The sequence below is a fragment of the Triturus cristatus genome, chromosome 5_2, assembly GCF_964204655.1.
Source record: "Triturus cristatus chromosome 5_2, aTriCri1.1, whole genome shotgun sequence".
In the NCBI taxonomy this organism is placed as follows: domain Eukaryota; kingdom Metazoa; phylum Chordata; class Amphibia; order Caudata; family Salamandridae; genus Triturus; species Triturus cristatus.
Genome location: NC_140588.1, coordinates 782,799,161 through 782,815,182, shown reverse-complemented (window position 1 = coordinate 782,815,182; position 16,022 = coordinate 782,799,161).

Genomic DNA, 16,022 nt, shown 5'->3' with positions numbered 1-16,022 from the left:
AGTGCTGGGCAAATGGTTACAGAGCCTCTGTTCAATCATTTTAATTGAGTAGGCTATTGTTATTATACGTGTTCGCCCCTTTCTGTTCTTGTAAAAAATACAATTGAGATAATTTAATCAACCAGTAGTCTTGTGTTTAGGAAAACACTGAATATTACTTTCAATAACGTATATATAGAGTATAGTTTTACTACTTCCTTGTAGACCTAAGACAAAGTCTATTTGTGTTATTCAAAATGTATGTTTACTTCTAAAAGACGAAGCAATGTGCTAGACTCTAGCTTATGACTTTTCTCGTTTTTTGCTCCTAATGCATGCCCTCTTTTTTATGGGCACATACCAGTGTATACTAGATTCTATTTGCTGTACTTGCGCTGCTCCTATGACTCAAGCTAAGGATTCCAATTTAATTTATAGAGCCTAGTTTCAAGTTCCTTCACAATTACAGAGCGTTTGAAAACTTTCAATTGTGTTCTTTTTTCATGTTATGTACTTTTTTAATTTGCTAATAATACCTATTTTCTAAAGAGCCACTTTCCCACTGAGTATTCATCGTGGACCCCCAGGCGTCTCCAGAGCACAGGCTAAGAACCACTGACAGATATGGTCATATAACTCCTCGGTTACTCGCAATATCTTTACAACATACAGTAGAGGGTAGTTTGTCTTATGTATTATAGTCTTAATACAGGTGGCATATTAGGTTACAACAAGACTATTTTTATGACAATAAAGGTAGGTTTTATGCATAGATTATAGGCTTACATGTATTATTTAGCTGTATGAAGGCAATGATTGACCAAAGGTTCAGTAGTAGTTATCATTGTCATTTATACTTCAGTAGTGTGTGTCACAGCTGTTATATTCTGAATTGTTAGGTCATGCATGATTTCCTGGAGATGGTTGCTGTGTTCCAATGTAGCACGTGGCATCAACTTCTGAGCTGGGATGTGCCAGATTCAAGGAGTTGGAGTGCAAGGTTGCAGTGGATCTCAGGGAGTTCCCTGGCTCTGTTCCAGCCATCCCAAAAATGGTGACGATGATGGGATGCACCTAACAGCACAGGACAAACTATTTGGATGATCATTTTCCAGTGCAAGAGGGAACCCGGAGAAAATAATTGTATTTGCATCCCCTGGAGCTCAATTTAAACAGGAAGATTGCTGAGAAATAGTGCGCACAATGTTTAGTGGTGAGTTGTGAAGTGTACGTGTAGATGTTCGTAGGGAACATTTAAGAGTAGACGTGCTGTGTGTGTGTACATTGAAATGTCCAGTGACGTGCGGAGCTATGTTGGTATCAGCAGTGAGGAGCGCGCTACCTGGACAGCACGTGAACTTACTTGGTATTGTTAACCGCAGCATTCGACAAGCGCTGAGACATTCCGCTGAGACATTCTGTGCATGAGTTGTGGAATTGCTGTGCCTGACGGAGGAGGAAACACTGCCGGCACAAGAGGAAGAATGTCGCTGCGACATCACGAAGAGCATCGGAGTGCACAACATGTCTTTTTGCTGATGTGCCGTCATCTTGTGGGCAGCTGGGAAAGTGTATCTTGGCAATGGCATTATGCACTTGTTTTGATGACAGGCAAAGATTCATTTTAACACTGTCTAGAATCTACAACAGGGATAGGCGTTTGCCGGACGGGGGGGGGCCGGAAATCCATTGTTGAGGAACAAACCTTTTTTTCACATTTGCCTCTCTGAACTCCATCAGTGATGGGCACGCTATGCAAGCATCAATAAAGCTGGTAATTTGTGAAGCAAAGTTAATGATTGGTGGAGACTGGAGGCTTGTGCATTAGAGTGTTTTTTCACGTGGTGAAGAATCTGGAGAGTCAATTGTTCAAAACATAGCTACACTAAGGAGATTAGCAATCACATGCACATTTAGAGATCTTAGAGATGAAATCAGAAGAGACCAAATGATAAATAGATTGAGCAACTTGAGAATCCAAGAAAACCTACTTGACTTGAAAAATCCCACTTTAGAGAAAACTATTGAAGTAGCCAAACCTATGGAGAACACTTCTGCGTATGTAAAAGGGTTGGGGGAGGTGTGAACAAACATAATTCTGATGCAGAGAAAGTGTGTGACATTGAGGCAGCGGTGAGTCAAAATCGCAATACAAGGCATGGGAATGATGTTAAAAGAAAAAATTTATTTAAGAAAAGAATATGTTTCAGGTGTGGCAGTGATAGACATACTGCGGAAGCGAATAATTGCCCAGCTATCAAAAGCAAATGCTTGAAGTGTAATAAGTCGGGACATTTTGCAGGAATGTGCAAGATAAATTATTCTAGGATATCAAAAAACTCTTTAAATGTGGTAGGACACAGGGAGATGAATTCTCGATGTGGAGATAGTGAAAAAGAAGAGATAGAGGTACTAATGGTAAACAGAACATAGGGGCAAACATATACAGTTTCAGTAATTAGTGTGGAATGTTATCATCTGCCACAATGTTACGTTAAAGGGAATGGTGTGGAATTACAGCTTTGGGCAGATTCATGCTCACCTTTCACTAAAATAGATAAGTTCACCTGGGAAAAGGTGAATATTCCTTGAGTTGCTTCCTAAAGATGTTCGGCCAAAATGTTATTATGGTGACAATCTACCTATACATGGTTATTTCATTACTAATCTTGAATTTCAAGACCAACACACATAGCAAAGTGTACGTGTTTGAGAAAGGGAAGTCACTGTAAAGGCTGGAGAGAACTACGGGCATTGGGCAGAATTCTGGATCCCAACCATCACACAAGAGGTTTTGCTAACCCAAAGTGATGGTAGGTGAGTCAATCAGTTTTCTAGATTGTTTAGTGAGGAACTCGGCTGCCTGAAAAAAAAATGAACATAAGATTATTCTGAAGGAAAATGCTAAACCTATGGTGCATACAGTGCGGAATGTACTGTTGGCATTAAGGGGTGCACTTAAGAATGAGTTGCAAAGACTGTGTCCAATTGGTGTTATAGAACCCATTGAGGCCTCAGGGTGGCTTAGTCCCGTCGAAAAAACCCAATGGCAGTATCTGCATGTGTGTGGACTTGTGAGACCTTAACAAATACATATGGGTGGATCGTCGTCCTCTGGCTCGCATTTATGAAATGTTGGCAGGGGTGTCTGGGGGTAAGTATTTTACCTCCTTGGATATGTCCAATGCCTATCTCCAGGTGTGGTTGAATGCTGAGTCCAGGCATTTAACATCATTCATCACGCCAGAGGGAGCATTCCAGTTTCTTTGTATGCTATTTGATCTGGCATCCGCATATGCGATATTTCATAGAGTGATGCAGGGTATTGTGGGGAACATAGAGAATGTCTTGGTATTTTAGGATGATGTTTTGGTGTGGGGCAGAGACATGGTCCAGCATGATGAAATTCTCAGACAAGTACTAAGCAGATTGGAGAGAGTGGGTGTTACCATTGGTTTATAGAAATGCAAGTTTGGTCAAACAGAAGTGGAATACCTCAGACATACTTTGACATTTAATGGGATCAAACCCAGTTTCAATTTGGTAGAGGTTATAGAGATGTCCCCAGCTCCGTGTGATAAGAATCAGCTTAGGTCTTTTCGAGGGTTGGCAGAATATTCCGTCAAATTTGTACATCATTTTCCTGAAAGAATGCATACATTACGACATTTGATGAAAAAGGGTGTTGTAAATTTATGGACAGAGAAGTGTCAAGAAGCTTTTGATGCCATAAAAAAGGAAATTGCGAAAGCTGTGACACTTAAACCATTTAATCATGTAGACAAAATTAATGTTGTCACCAATGACAGTGGCTATGGACTTGGGGAGGAATGAGGGAAAGGAAAGTGTTGTAGCATTTGCATCGAGGATCGTAAAAGGTGCTGAGAAAACTTACTCAGTTGTGGAGTAGGAAGCCTTGGCGTGTTAGTGGGGGTGTACAACATTTCCGTATTTTTGTTTGGCGAATACATTTTGAATTACAGAGAGACCACAAGCCTTTAGTTGATTTGTTCTCCACAGCTCGTGTGGCAAAAGCGATGCCGCGCATTGCAAAGTGGTTACACCGGTTGCAGGAATATAATTTCTCTCTGAAGTATGTTCTGGGAGTAAGAAATATACATGCAGACTGCAGGTCCAAGTTGCCTCTGGAGGATAAGGGCGTAGAAGTAGAAGATGAGTGGACAGTTGCAGAAATTTCTGCGGTATGTCAGGCCGTAGGGGAAACTGAATGAAAGGATGCTATGGCTGCTGATCCTCTGTTAACTAAGGTAAAGACTATGTTACCCAAATTGTATGGATGGAAATTTGATGAGGAATGGATTTTGTATAAGAATGTATCGAAAGAATTGTCTGAGATGAATGGCATGGCGAGATTAGGTGATAAATTGGTGGTGCCAGAAGGTTTAGGTTGTAGATTGTTGACCATAATGCATGAAGGGCATGGTGGAATGCCAGCTATGTAAAGGAAGGTAAAAAAAGGATTTCTGGTAGCCGGGAATGAATAGCAAATTAAAGGTATGTTAGGGACCGTTGCGCCGCAGGCCATGACACAGCCCGTGACGCTGCGCACTTCATCATCATTGTGGGATATTTTCCCTCACCTTTTTTTTTGCACATTTCACTGCGGCTTCCGGTATATTCTCCTGGTGACATCTTGTTACTTCTTTTCTCATGAGTCCTCAGTCCTGTTTTCCAGAGGGCCTTGGAAAGGTTCTTTGTTTTACACTTTCCAAGATGGCGACCTTTCCTTTTCCTTACATTTCATTTTCCCTATCAAAAATGGCAACTGCTTATTACCTGTTAATTCACTTCTTGTTACATGACTTCCTGCCTATGGGTATTTAACCCCTTCTGTGCCCATGACGAGCTGGACTCGTCATGGGCCGCGGTTGCGCTGTGCCCATGACGAGTCCAGCTCGTCATGAACCCCGCCCGCTAATGCAACGCCCGGCACAGGGCGGGGAAAGGGCGTGGCACACAAGGGGTTAAGGGGCTGAATCCTTCATTGTCTTGCATTGCAACACTCCTTGCTCCTGATGGTGTGTCCTCGCTCCTGTTGGTGACTTTTGCTCCTGCTTGGTGTATTTTTGCTTCCTGTTGGTGCACTTTTGTTTCCAGTTGGAACTTCCTGTTCCAGTTTGGACTTCTTTACACTTTCCACTCCTATTTGGAATTCCAGCCTTGTATTTTCCACTCATTGCTGGTGTTTACTCTTATTCGTGGGTTCTTCCTTCCTTTCCTTTCCTGGATCTCCACCTTCAACAGAGGTTTTTCACTACTAGGTTTTTTCCTCTTAGGACTCATTTTGGAAGGCACAGTCTGCTCTGGCTTTTCATTGTCGGCAGCACCGTGGCTACCAGAAAGGGTCACCCTTACCTCAGACAGACCAGAACCCTCAAGAACCAAAGTCGAGAACCTGTCCAACACGCCAGAACTGGTAAGTACATTACAAGTCGTGACAGGGACTGTGTTTCATGCATGTGCAGTGATAAATCGTATTAATTACAAGAGACTATGATTAATCCTGTGGAATGGCCCAGCCGGGCGTGGGAAAGGGTTGCCATGGACATTTGTGGTTCATTTGTGTGTTTAGGATTAATGAGAGATTTGCCATAGTGCTTATGGATTAGTATTCTAAATGGCCAAAGGTGGCCTTTGTGTGTGAAATGAGGACAATGAACATAATTGCGTATTGTGAGGATATTTTCCACAGGGAATGTTCCCCTGTAGAAATTTTGACAGACTATGGTCCACAATCTGTGTCCGCTGAATTTGCAAGTTTTCTCAAGAAGTGGAGCATCAAGTAGAGCAGGACCCCGGTTTATCACCCAATAGGAAATGGTCTCATTGAGCCCTCAACCGTTTGTTGGAAGAAAACATGCAATTGCCAAAGACAAACAACATATGTTGGAGAAAACAGGTGAAAGAAATGTTATGTAATTACAAAATAACACCCCATACTGTAACAGGGGAGACACCTTTCTGTTTGTTGAAGGGAAGGGTACTGTGTACTCTAGCTGTGTGGATGGCGAGATATGGTCAGAAAAAGATGCTGAATGAAAATGTGCATGAGAAAGTGGAGAGTTATCAATCAAAATACAGAGACATAATGAGAAGATGATCAAAGTGTATAGAAAGTTTGAGGAAGGTGAGTTGGTGAGAGTATGTCCTGTATAATGTGCTCAAAAAGGGATGCTTCAAATTATCTGATCCAAGGAGGGTGATGAAGGCACGTGGAAATTAATTGTTGTCTGATGGCAAGTGGTAGAATGCCAGGAGAGTTGTACAGTGTTCCGGTGTGGAGGAGAGTGAATGGGAGAAAATAAATGTCAGGAGGGCAGGGTTGGTGGTTGTGAGAGAAAATCTAGCGTGCATGTAAGAGTAAAACCGGCCTGGATCAAGGATTAAAACTGTAGTTGATGGGGTTAAATGATCATGATTTAAGGATTGCAATTGGAATTTATAATGTTTAGTTTAATGTTAAGATGGAATTGTTTTCATGTTGTAATGCAATGAGTTTTTCAAATTTTGGTTAGAAACTGAGATATTTTATATTCTGAATTGTTATGTCATGCGTGGGTTCCTGGAGGTGGTTGCTGTGTTCCAGTGCAGCATGTGGTGTCTACTTCTGGAGCTGGAATGTGGCAGATTCAAAGAGTTGGAGAGTACGGTTTCAGTGGATCTCAAGGAGCTCCCAGCGGTCATTTCTGCATAGTATTAGAGAACATTTCTTATACTCTGCATGTCCTGTCACCCCCAAAAAAGCAGTGTGCATTATAACTTCCTACTTCATTACAAGATCATTGTGAGCACACAGGGTATTACATTTGGAAAATCTGAACTATAATTGTAGATAACTACATATAAGCTGCATGTGTCACCTTAATGCATTGCAAAGGCTCAGTTACTGGAATTGAATAGTAAATTTGTAAAATGTCCCTATTGGATTTCCATGGTATGGTTACCCTTTTCTTTGTTTGCAACAGTGCAAGATCCATGGATTCATGTTGTTGTTTTTTCACAGTTATTCACTTTAAATATGTCCAACAGACCTGCTCTTGAGTAGGTTTGGGCTAAAGTTTGATTATGTGGGCCTGATCTGGCATAATTTCTGGCATTTTGTGTTATGCTTGTTCCGCAAAATTCTCAAAATGTTTCCATTATACTAGGTCACGTCATTTAAAGTCAATTTGGCAAACAAAATACTATTGGGAGAGCAGGGAAACAGCGCAAACGTAAGTAATACAAGCAACTGCTGTCCTGTTGTTTGCAAATTTTTATTATTGTAAAATGCATTCTCACATCGAAATGCCACGCTTTGGAGGATGTGGTCTGACCTCTGCTGGTCGTTTTCTATCAAGACAGTTAAATAGAGGCAGTTGCCAGAAAAAAAAAGAAAGAAAGTCCCTCAGCAGAAAGCAATTCTGGTATTTTACTGACCTCTACTGGTCGTTTTCAATCAAGACAGGTAAATAGAGGCAGTTGAACAGAAAAAAAGTCCCTAAGCGGAAGCAGACAAGTCGTAGCGCTGATCTCCAGAGCCCACAAAGTACATACACATATAAGTATATACTAAAGTATATACAAGAAAGTATATACTAAAGTATATATAAGAGGTCTTGAATGCTCGACCTATTGATTGCAATGCTAAAAATCCTTGATAGGTGCAGGTAGGAAATGTAACCTATTAATATGACTTGTTTGACAGTTTGTTGCACCATGTTTACATTTGAGTGTTAGAGCGGGGATGTGTTTGACATTTTTTGATTCTTCTTCAGATTTATGACAAAGAAAGCAGAAAAGAAACCCCGGCTTTTTCAAAAGAAGTGCCTAAACTGAGTAAAAATATCTGCGTATAGTTTCCTAAGGATTATGCCAAAACTTCCTTCATGTTTATGCGATCCTTCCGAATGGCCTACCGGAAGGTTCACCCATCACAAATTTATTTGCAAGGATATTTAATATAGAATATTTACTTTTACCCATAGGTAAAAGAAATATATATATATTAACTCTGAAAAACACATTATATAGCAGCAATCTGTTTAGAGCAGTTACTGCTATTGTAACATGCTTAACAGATTGCGAGCAATTATTCACAAGCAAATTGCATTAAGAGATACACAAAGTGGATATCAATAGCCATGGCTAATCATTTCATCTAAAACGTTAATCACAGTTTGCCCAAGAGTCCCTGAAATCCAAAATAAATCAGAGTGATGGCCTGGGCCACTAAACATAATGGGCTTGTCACATTTATTAACGTAATTGTAAACTATTTTTGCAATAACCCACCCACCTAATCAAAGCTGAATTACATATCACACAGCACCAGTAACCTAATATATATGGCATTGTTGTTTTCAGAGCATGTAAGGCGTTTTTTAACTTAATGCAATGCAACAGATAAGTTCTAACATTCATTATTTACCTGGACTAAAAACATAAATATTTAATAAAGCAGTGGCTGTTTTAAAAAATATATATATATATAAAGCTCTCATATCTGGAAACAGCAAACCTCAAATCTTTTCAATTGAAAAATCCGTACTTGTGTTATTAAATTAAAGCACATCAGTGATTTATACATTGTGTGTTAGAAATAATATTACTTTTTAGTGCTATTGATTTCTTTAGGTACTTTAATATGATATTGCAATTCATTCTGACCGAAAACAGTTACCGAGGGAGCCTGAAAAATGTTTTTCTTATTCATAAGGACGTTGAGCAACAAAGTACAGAACACTTAAGGCCTCATTTTTCAAGTAGCAGTGCTGAAACGCTGAGTGTTTCCAAGTGCACGACAGGATGGCTATATGTTGAAAGGAGTTTGGGGCATATTATCAAGCCAGGCGATAAAATTATCGCCGCTTTAGCGGCAGAAAACTGCCGCTAAAACGGCGATATTGGGCTTGATAATATGCTCTATGGAATTCCAATTGAAGCCCATGTTAGACGAGAAGGACATCTAACATGGGCTTCAATTGGAATTCCATAGAGCATATTATCAAGCCCATTGTCGCCGTTTTAGCGGCAGTTTTCTGCCGCTAAAGCGGCGATAATTTTATCGCCTGGCTTGATAATATGCCCTTGGTGCTTACATGTTGCTAAAATGGTGATTATTTGTGTGCATGCCAGTAAAACGGAAATGTGCATATTGTTTCCATTACAGACTTGAAACATATAGTGGGGGGGGGGGGGGGACACAATTAGAATCATTTTCATGCCCGGTAATGAGGTTGCATGGAGGCAGTGGCGCTATTAATTTTCAAAGCCCCTATGAAGACTTGGAGGAGTCTTTGCAGTAGCATCATTGGGAATGGGTGAGAGAGGATGTGTCGTGAAACACTATAGGATGTTTCCATTGATACCCTGGAAAGGAGGCGATAGGAATACATTAAACAGGGTGATTGTTTTCAAGGAGTAGTGGTCTAATGATTACTATCGTTAGTTATTGGAGATTTAACACTGATGAGGCATGAATACTCCCTTTTTACCCTGACTCAAATGGCTTTTCCTTAAGCAAATGACAGCTTGAAGAATAAGGCATGTTTGGGGAGATCTTTGAGTCAAAGCTATAAGCTTTAAAATTATTGTGGATTAAAAAAACGAAACACGTCTTACTCTGGTTTAGCCTAATGGCCATTTGACAAGCTTTAATAATTTAAAATCTATAAACAATATTCAGACAAAAAAAATATGCTAATCCGCATTTAAAGAAAAATGGTGGACGGGCCGGGCTATTTATACCTCAATGTTTTGTTCATCTCTCTATTCTCAAATAATGTACGGTTTCTTTCTTGCACGGTTTAAACGTGTTCATATTATTGCTGTAGTTTACTGTAGTTTGCATTTGTATTTATTTGTTGATAGTTTTCAGCCATCAGAACGACACCCCAACCCCCCCACAAAAAAAAAAAGGCAATCTGCTGGCAGTCAGATGTGTAAATCGGGTACATATACTCTGACTCATCAGATGAGCATCTTCTAACACTCCTGCATTTCAGCCTGGTAAGAGGTCCGTAATATGTTTTAAATTAAGCTACTTCTACCTTATATAAATTAAATTTTGCAGAGAAATGTTGTGTTTATGTTTCATACAACGTCCATTAAACAGTCCTTTTAGATCAAAACGGGACCTCACATATGAGAAGTGGGAGGGTGTCACAGAGATAATTTTCAGTAATATTAGTGAGCTGCTGCTGGGTTACAATATTGAAAACTCAAATCACTGTCTGTGAACACATTTAAAATGTGGACGAGTGTGCCTGTGCCCTGTCAGTGACCTGGCAGAGGAGGGCATGAAAGAGCTAAAACTGGATCATAAATTTAAAGCTGTCCCGAACTGGGGCCCTCAGAATGCGTTTGGTCCAGGGCCCCCATAATCCTTAAAATGCCCCTGTTTCAGGTTCCGTGCTCCTGACCGCTGCCAGTCCACGCTATCCAAGCAGGTATCTTTTGCCAGACGCGGCGGCTGCAGGTAAGAGCAGTGCGGCGGTGTCTCTTGAAATCCCCCCCGGCCGGATGGTTGACATGAAATGGCATGGATCTGAGTTATTGCATGAAAATATATCCTTTACGGTCTTTTGTTATGTTATGTTAAAATTATTTTCTTTATGTTCTTTTTCTATACAACCAATGCATGTATTGTTTTGGGCAATGATTGTTCTCTTGAATACAAATAGTTTTTCTGAATCTTGCTTAGTTTACAGGTCATTCCACACATGTCAAAGGTGCTGGCAGAGTGCGCCCATTCACTACATTTGAATGTTGATCTATATGATCTATATGTCTCCGGAGCAAAACTGATCCTGAGGCAGGCTCTTGGCTGCTTATTTTTAGTTTTTGAACTTTCAGAAATTCTTGTCTCTAATTAAAAGTAGACACCATTTCTATGTACAAAGTCAAAATACACCTGAGCACACCCAAGTAGAGTCACTATAATCCAAAGGTTTTAGTCAGAACCTCAGCAACATGAATAGTAGTTTGGAGTGTCCTTTGTTTTCCCTTTTTTTTGTAATTGGATATAAAGAAGTTTCCCAATCAGGTCCTGTTGCAGATTATTTTATTCAACAAACAACAGCGCAGAGCAGCAGCAGCCGACGCGCGTTTCGCCCACCGGGCTTTTTCAAGGCTGCAGGAAAATACATATAAAATAATAATTGTACAGCCATTTCTATGTATACCAACAGTGGCTGAGTTTTTGTAAAAATATGCATAGTAAATATATCTATTTTTGTAAATTACATATTACATAGAGGGGCATTGCTTTGTTGAAATGGAATTGACGTTTAGGATTAGAGGGGGGTATCATAGAATTGAGAAATGGGTCAGCCCCCATCAGCCACTAGCTATGCTCTAGCGTCATTCACTCTGTCGATGAGTCCTCAGAAAAACCATTTAGTGTTTGCAGAGTCAAGTAGTGTGAGTGAAGACATGTTCCTGTTTCTGTCAGTTTTGGGAACGGAGAGCACAACACCACTGCTGGTGTTCAATGTCAGCTCCCACGTGCACACACGCTACTCTGGACACTGTCTTTGAATGAAAATATGCCAGCTTCACACAGTAGCAGGCAGAGATTTCAATTGTGGTGATTGTTTATTTGAACAGGTGCTGGAGAAGGGTTTTCTGTTGAAAATTTATCGAGTTTTAAGCTCCGGTTTTGTCTATATGTCATAACTAAAATCACTAATCTGTAATCGATAATTATTGGTTTTGGGAGAAGCTTTGACTAACCAATATTATTAACAAGAGAAACTACACGTGGGAATGCATATATGTTGCTTAATAAAATGTGCAGTTATTTAATACGGGTGTGCTATTTGTTTTGTGTTGATGCTTTTAAATAATAACGTGTGCTAATGCTTATTTATGTCGCAGATGGCTAGTTAATTACATACACATAAGGGTATTAGTGGGAATTAACACTGTTTAATCATTGCGATGATGTAGTAACGTTGTTTGTGTTTCTTTCAATTAAGATGGTTCGTTTTGGCCTAAATAAGATGGCTGCCGTTTACAGCCTGCACTCGAGTGAATGAAGTATGACAAGAGGCCTTGTTGAACTTGCTGAACGTGGTTGAAAGTCAGATGACCATGGCTTCTGCTGGAGTTTTGAAAGTTTCCGTGATGACAGCGACTCCAGGCAAGCTTCCAACTGTCCTTGGAGGAAAAGAAAGCCACAATGAACTTTGTGATTACAGCGGTGGCTTCGCTATGGTTCCGAGGAAATATATTCATGAAAGTATCTTTTGCAAAACTCGAGTTTCCTTCTTCCGTCTTTTTATGTTTGTGATTTTTCTGAGCGGAGGTTCTTACAAATGTTGCGATGCAACATCCTTTCCTGCTCGTTTTGCTTGGTGACTCAATGAACATTTAGAATTTTTATGTTGCTTTATTTTGCAAGTTCGATTGTAAATATTGTTAGACTAGAGCGGGTCTTAGGCCACTTCTTCCCAAACCTGCGTTGGTGAGGATCGATGCTGTGAGGACGGCGACTCGGGAGACTTTACTGAGAGACCTGTCCTGACCCATTTATGACATTTAGCTAGAATAGGTAACTATGAGAATAATGATCTTGCTATTGATTGACTTTCATTTGAACTAATTTAGATAAAATACCATTTATGAATTACAGTGTTGGTGGTTATTTCTTGTCGTTTATTGAATACTCTAATGTGATTATTGTTGTTTAAATCATGACTCAGGACAGTAACAATCTGATCGCATTGACCTTACTGTAGATACAGGGTGTTTAGGAGTCTTCTCTCTCATGTTCAACGCTAATAGAGTAATCGAGCGTATGTTAGTGAAATGGGCCCAAGCGTGTGATGAGTGTATGTGCGTGTATCTGTGAAATTACTCTATCCGTGGAAGTAGGGAGAATTTGTATGCCCTGATCTGCAGCAATTTCCTGGTAGCAGAGTAATGGTTTTGATTATTGTCTTGATCTGATAGATTGCTTGTACATAGGCTTTTTGATTTATTGATTTATGTTGGTAAATGTACTAATACTATATGTTGGAGTCGTCGTATTGAGTTTTATGTAGTGCTTCTGGAACTTGGGAGCTGGTGGCAGTTCCGTAGTAGGGCAGAGGGAAGTGTATGCTGCTCTCGGGAAAAACGGGATTGTTGGTCCTGTACGTATGCAGGAGAAACGTGTGACAATTGAAGTTGCGCGTCACATTGTCTGGGTTCGGAATCAGTGACATCGTCGTGTGTTACTATTAGAGATATATTTCTGGTATAACAGGAGTGTGTATGTTAGCAAAGGTTATCTGTGAAACTCTGGTCTTAAGTCCTAGGGATCCGTAAGGATTGCCGTTAAAGCTTACCGCTGGAGAAGTAATAGGTATTCTCTGAGCTTGTTTGAAGGACTGGGCAGAAGTAAACACTGCTTGGTTAACGTGTGTTATAATTCTGTAGTGGGGCAGATTGTATGCTGTTCTCGGAAAAAGCAGGATTCTGTGTGTATGTACTATATTTTCTTGTATGAAAGTGCGTGAATGTATGAGCATTTAGTTGATTGTAAGACTCTTTGGAGCAGTCCTAGAGGAAACAGTTAATGAATGCATGTTAGAAGGGCAGAGTAGAGGAATGTGCTACTGTGTCAACGAGAGTATTAATTCCGTAGTGGAGCAGAAGTGAGTGCTGTTTCAGGGAGAGACGGAATACTTGTGAAAAAGATTTCCTTTACTATTCTGTGTTTAAATGTTGTAACTAATAGATTTTGTAGAAATTTAAAATGAAGTCTACTGAGAAGGGTTTGTAAAGGAGGGGTAGACGAGTGACAGGAGACAGGAGCAGGAGCGACTGCAGCGACTGCTGACGTCATACAGACCGCGCTCTGATTGGGTAGTGGATCAGAACAGTGCTCGCGCTGGGATTGGTGCGTTGGTGTGAGCCGCGTAGGGATTGGAAGGAATACAGGGTGACGTAGACGCTCCAGGATTGGTGCGTTGGTGTGAGTCGCGCTGTTATTGGACGAAATATCGTACCGTACAGTTGTGTTACGGAAGGGATTAGAAAGTTTTGGTAAACGCTAAAATGTATTACCAAGAGGAGAAAAAGAAGAAATCCTTGTTCGGTAAAATAAAAAGATGGTTCGACAAGGATAAAGACATTAAAACAAGAGAAGGCTAATTGTTACCTCCAACGAAAACGCCTGCATCCTTCATGGTTGCGAGATATGGGTATCATACCTGTATATGGTTGGAGAACTGGGCTAGGTATACTAAGGAAGATGGTGTCTTAGCATTCCCGGAACATGGTTCATTTAATATGGCCGTGTTGAGAAATTTACGGGAGAAGATGTTGTGTCTTGACCCAAGACCAAGGCCGACACAGTTTGAGGCGTTGGTGGAATGGTAAGATGAAGTACATGAGCGGGAAAAACAGAGATCTGGAGGCAACTATAGGTATATGTTTGGGAGGAAATATGATCGTGAAACTCATCATGATCGAATGAGGAGATGGCGAGATGCTAGTATGACAGAAGGATTATATCCTATGAGGGCAATTGAAGAGAAGGAAGAAAGAAAGGACACAAGAAGGGTACCTGAAGCAGAAGTGAAAGGGTATGGAGCTAATGATTATGAGGATGAGGTCTTGGATGACATGATTTACAAGAGACCACCTCCATATAGACCAGAACCAGAAGAGAGCACACCAGTTGCTACTCCAATAAGAGACACTTTGCGTATCATTAAGACAGAAGTTGGGACACCTGATTTAAAAAGTGGGAGCTGTTTCAGAGAAAAAGAGAGAGAGAGTCGATGTGGTGACGAGAATACAAGAGAATTAGCCAGAACTACATCTGAGCTGACTGAAAAAATTAGAGAGCTGACGAAGAATTTGGAAGCTGTTACGGTGCCTGTAACCATAGGTCCGGTTATGCCTAGTTTTTGATAAGCAGAGGACGGGTGAGAATGGTTTGATGGTTCCATATTTTGGGAATAAATTAACAAGTTTGGCTGGTCCTTCAGGAGAGTCAGGAATAAGGACAGAAAGTAATGATTTGAGACAGTCAAGACATGACACATGTAGAGGAGGATTAGAGGTGCAGTCTAATTCAAGATTGGATGCTAGTGATACTAGTTGTTCAGGGATGCCGATTTTGGAACCACAAAGGATGCCAGAGAAAGTGGTTGCAGTGAAAAAGTCTACGGAAATAACAGCTGAGGGTTTGAATGATTGGTTGAAGGTTCTTCAAAAGAAAGAGAAAGATTCTCAAGCAGTTGATGTAGCAAGGTTGCGCATAGAATTAGAGGAGCTTATTGCAGGGACAATTACTACAGAAATACTGAAAGACCATCATGACGGTGAACTGTTATATATGTGTAAAAGCATTACTTGGAGGGCTAAGAGTACACATGACAGGTTGAAAGGAATAGCGAGTGAATTGGGAGTCGATATGGACAAGGTGAAGGCTCTGCAGAAACCGTATCGAGTGGATTTTTCTGAAAAAGACATAGAGAATCTAAATAATGTTGGCAGAACAGGGCAGATTAAGGAAATGATTTCCCTGTTGCGGAAATGGGGTGATGTAGAAAGATGGAAGGACAGGTGGTACAAGAAAAGAGAAGAATCAGTGGACAGGACTTATTCAGCATTTCCTGTGAGAGAAAAAGAGAAAACAGTGGATGCTTATCCTATGAGAGAAATACCTGGAGGAGGATATGTACATGTTCCATGGACTAGACAAGATATTTTATCATTTACAAATGATTTCCCTCGATTGAGAGAAAAGCCCGTCGAGTGGTATAGGCAGGTAGACAGGTTTGTGAAATTGTCAAAAGTGCTGTGGATTGACCTGAATAGTCTGTTTGATATAATTGTTCCAGCAGATTGTGGGCTGAGTGTAAAATAGTTGTAGATTGGCCTGCAAAGGAATATCCAAGAGATCAGAAAACAGGAGCACCAGATCCAGAGGTAATGAGGAAGTACGATCAGGTTATTGTGTTCCTGAAAAGCAAGGTACCTCCAAAAGAGACAGACTGGGTTAAGATAGATCGAACACATCAGGAAGCAAAAGAATCTGTTCA